This window comes from Grammomys surdaster, unplaced genomic scaffold (genome assembly GCF_004785775.1).
Source record: "Grammomys surdaster isolate TR1022 unplaced genomic scaffold, NIH_TR_1.0 125780, whole genome shotgun sequence".
NCBI lineage: Eukaryota > Metazoa > Chordata > Mammalia > Rodentia > Muridae > Grammomys > Grammomys surdaster.
Window position 1 is genome coordinate 997,502 of NW_021620611.1, and position 5,197 is coordinate 1,002,698.

Genomic DNA, 5,197 nt, shown 5'->3' on the forward strand with positions numbered 1-5,197 from the left:
GAGGAGGAGGAGGAGGAGGAGGAGGAAGAGGAGGGGGAGATAAAAGTAGCTTTATCAATCTCTTAGGCCTTTATCAATCCAATCAAATTGACCAGCAAGATCAAATCCAGTAACTCACAATGCCAAACTAAACAGTAATCTCTTGGATTTAAAATGAGGACTTTGAGACAATAGCTTTGCCAGGGACTTGTCATGCAAGCATCAGGACCTCACACTCACAAAATAAGTGCAATGAGTGACAAGCTCTTGGCATCTCAAGGGAAACAGAGGCAAGTGGAACTCATTGGCACAAACAACCTAGCATAAATGATGAGCTCCAGGTCCCAGGGAGAGAGCCTGTCTCAGACCCACAAATAGACAGCTGTGAAGGAACAGTAGTCAAGACTGACCTGTGCCATTCATGCATACACTCACAAATAAACACACACACACACACGAGTCCCAGTTGATAACTATGTATACAATTTTATAGAATATTCAATTATTGGTATAAAAAGATTAGCCAAAATTTTATTGAATCTTTCACAGTCTGCACCCTGGAACTGCCTGAAATAAAATGAATTTTTCAGATCCAATCAGGTAGATTACTTCCCCATGATGGTCAATGGAGGACATCTGACTTAGAATCATGTATTTGTCAGTCAATTTGTCTGAAGTTAAAAAAGAAACACAAAACAAAAAAACCCTAAACTTGGAAATTTTATAAAAGACTGATTACTTGTTACATTGTAGGAAGAGAAGTTGTTTAAGAGAAAATAGCCAGCGTGTTAAAATAGTGAGACTGCTCTTGACCTGGATACATGTATGTATATATGCACTATTGTAAAATGCACTGTGCTTTTCACAGTGCTCATAATACAGCAGTATATATCAGTTCAGTTCATCAGGGTTCGCTATATGTCACACTTTTTGTTAGCTATCAATAAAAATATAATGTGAAAAGTTCATAGTAAATAGAGCTGGAGAAGTGGCTTTGATTTAGAGAGCTTGATGTTCTTGCAAAGGACCCAAGTTGATTACCAGAACCTGTATGTTGGCTCATAACCTTCTATAGCTCTAGTTTCAAACAAAAAGCACACATATAATGCACATACATACACGTAGGCAAAACACTTACTCATATAAAATTTTTAAAATGTAAAAAATAATTAAATCATAGTAAGTTATTTGAGTCATATTTATAGTGTTATATAAACAATTCAGATATATAATACGTCCTGAATAAAACAGAAGCCAGAATGTATTTGAAAATCTTGTTGGTAGATGTTCAGGGAAGATATTTTTCAGAATATAGCCTTCAATTTCTATGGCTTTAGGATGCTTCCTAATGATATACTTGCAATCTTCCCAAGACAGTACCTTCATAGATTGCCTTTGACTGCAACCAGAAAAGCTTAGGAATCTTGTGGAAAAATCAACTAGCAAAATAGGAATCTTCTGGGTACATTTTTATGGAGTGAAACAAAGTATATTTTAAACAACAAAGCAGTTGGGCTGTGTTCTATAATCAGTCACCAAGTACCATGGTGAGGGAATTAGGAGGTCCCTTGGAATTGCTGACAAAAAGGATGTGGAAGCTACACATAGTCTTCCATCATTGCCAGTCACAGACATGAGCAGGTTTAATGCCTGTGTTCTTCCCCATGTGAATTTAAGTTCAGAGCACAGACATTACCTACAAGGTTTAAAGAAAAATAATTGATTTCAGACATGCCTTGAACTCCTGAGTTTTCATCTGTTTATTGGCTGATGTGAGAACTGCCCCCACTCCCTGGAGTTTACAGAAACTAAGAAGATTTTCCCCAATCTCTTTCCCTAATGGAACATCTAGGATGATTTTTCATTTAAAACATTTGCAACTTCACCTAGTAATGATTCTTGATGCTTTGTAGAGTCTGAAGATTTTTTTCCTCTGAAAAAGATAGTACAAACTGTGACTAATATAACTAGTGCAGTAATAATTTTTCTGAAACCTCTATATTACCCAATATTTTCTTGCCTCTTCCTTAAATGAAGTCAAATATATTTCTTCGCCAAAATAGGTTAGACTTACGTTTATATATTTTTATAGTCATGAGAAATCCCTGGGCATGAAAATATAGATAGAAGATTACCGGAATTTATATTATATGATCTTGAATGACTTAATTTTTATTTCAGATAATATAACAGAAGATACCCTTATGGATTATAGGATGAGAGTGCTTATAATATACCATAACAAAGGGAAAATTTTTTAAAAGAGAGCACATGTGGCAATTAAATGTGGAAAATATTGCTTTACAATGAAAAAATAAAACCTAATTAAAATTAGAAAAATTCAGTTCTGATAGTTCTGTTTCTTAGCTTAATTCTGCATTAAAGCAGATAACTTTAGTGTATTATAAGATAAGGTTGGTGCATTATTTTTAAGCTCTGAAAAGATTTTACAGAAATGTAATAATTCCACACCCTCTTCCACAATTATCCCTGTGCTTTGGAGGGAAAGGCGTGATATAGATGTCCATTTATGTCTGAGTATTCTGTGGTCCTTTTCTCTCTACATCTTCACTAGTTGTGGGTCTCTGTTAATCAACATCTGCTGCAAACAGACATTTCTCTGACCTTGGTTGTGAGATGACCTAACCCATGGGTATAAAGATTAGCTATTAAAAATCAGTTTAATACTGTGTCACTTATAAGAGTCATTGTAATGGGTTCTCACATAGAACCTATAGCCAGTCTATTCACAAGTTCTTGGTGCCTGTTATGGGTTTCATCTTGATGAGTAAGGCTTAAATCCAACCATAAAGTGGTTTTGATTTTATTTGTTGCTAATCTAAGTTTAGATAGCCACATTTTTACTAGTGATTTTCATATATTTTCCTGAGGGTACCATTTTTCAAAAACGTTAACTGGACTAACACTTATCCAATAGCTTGTGTACTGAAAGTGACTGCACATACATCTGTCAGCAACTTTCCTTGCCTTCCCTCAGTAGGTTCAACACACACCCATGATTCCTGCTCCTCGGGGTTTGCTGACTCTTTATACAATTTTTAAATGGAGTCTTTCCTGTCTATTCTTTTTTACCTACTAAGTTTCTCCCTTTCTTCTCTTTCTCTTTGTCTTCTTGTGGTATTATCTTATGTTCATTTTAATTTTCCAATTTTCTTTCTTGAATTTATGATGGGAAAAACCACTCAGCTGTTAAGTTTGATTCTCAAAATGCCATATTCAGAGCATAACCCAGGAATGAGCTTGTTTAATTGAGAAGCAAACACCCTCTAAGAACTTGTAGTTATAATACCCATGTCATACATCATGGATAGCCATTCAAAAACTACCTCAAAATCATAACCAACTTTAGAGCGGTATTGTGTCAGTAATGATCCATTCTTGATTGGCTATGTGTGCTATAATAAAGTTATAGCCTGAGAAGTACAAAGCACAGAAATTCATTTTATTTACTTTTGTTCTGAAATCTAAATGGTTCAAAACCTACACCCTGTTGTTGTGACTAATTTCTGCTGAGGATTCTGCGGCTACTTTGTTTAGCTTCCTTCTATATCTTTACCTCTGTGCAGTCAAGGAGGGAAAGTTTGACCATTTTTGCTCCTTAGGGATCTGCCCATATGACTTCATTTAAGCTTTATTATCTCGCTAGGAGCTCTTTTTCAAAATCCATTACCACCAAGGATTAGGATTTCAACATACAAAATTTCAGACTAACGCAATGTAATCTACTCTAAAAGTGTAAGTACCATAAGACCTGAAGAGGTTCAAGCCAGATTCAGGGCCCCATGCCTAGCAGAGAAGTTATTTACAACTGCTATCTTCTGGCCAAGGGAAGACCAGTTTTCTCCAGTGGAGTGTCACTGGGTAGGCCCCATGGCCAGAAATACCTGGTCAACACAAGGCAAACTCCATTTTTTGGTTGTTCTTGTTCTTTAGTTTCAGTGTGCTTGTGTGTGTGTGTGTCTGTGTGTGTGTCTGTGTTTCTGTCTCTGTGTCTGTATGTGTCTGGTGTATGTATATGTGTGTTTCAAGGACAGTTTTGGTTCATTCACTTTGCTTTAATTTGGCATTTTTTCTCTTATTAGTTTGTCTGTCTTATTTTCATTTTGTATTTTTGTGAGTTGTTTTTTGAGAGAGAAAGACACAAACGCACACAGATACACACACACACAGAGGGAGAGGGAGAGGGAGAGGGAGAGAGAGAGGGAGAGAGGAGACTAAAGAAACAGAGTAGGGTATGTGGAAGGTGAGGGGGAGAGTCTGGGAGAAGTTGGAGGAGGGCAAAGACTATACTGTATAAACTATACTATATATGATCAAACTATACTATATAAAATTGAATTAAAAAGATAATATTAGAAAGAAAAAGTCATAAGTGTGTATGGCAAGTCCTACCCCAATGCTGTTCCTGAGCTCAAGCCCAGAACTGCTCGCATGACTGCAGCAATGACATAGCAATTGGACTCTGAGAATATTTACTATTGAAGATAAACTAGACTCTACATGCTGATAAAAGATCCCATTTCCTAAGAGAACATGATCACAGCAGGCATACATATCTTAAATAACGCAAAGTTGAAAGACTAAGTCAAAATAATTGATAAGCTCCTGCCACAGAGGAAAACATTTAACACACTTCTATCAGGAAATGTCTGAGAAGAGATAACTAGGTTACGCATGACCAAAGCAATTTAATGTGAGTGTTTCAATGAGACAGCATTTCTGAGCAAGTAAAATCTAAAAATATCTTGCATAAATCCAAATAGAAATGTGGATTTATTCAGCAAGTTTCTATCAAAAAGGCTGATAAGCCTATATGTGTAGGCTAGGAAAAGCAATGTCACAAACTGATATTTTTGTGGATTTTCATTTATAGGTGTAATTCAGATCCTATCAACAGATTATCCTGAGAATTGACTGAAATGGGTCTAAAATTTATAGGGGAAAAGAATAGCTAACACAGATTGGGTGAAAATAAAAGAGAACCAGTACTTAAAACCGTAAGCTATTCCATTTCTTATTTTAATATTGAACATTATTTCTTTGGTCACTTTTAATATCCAATTTTATTTAATACATATTTTGTGCGAGTGTGCTGTTCATCACAATGGATTACTTTGAAGTCACATCTCATACTTAGGAGGAGTTCGTTGCTGCTTCGTTGAAAACTAAAAGCTGAGGTAGTTCACAGATGTATGTA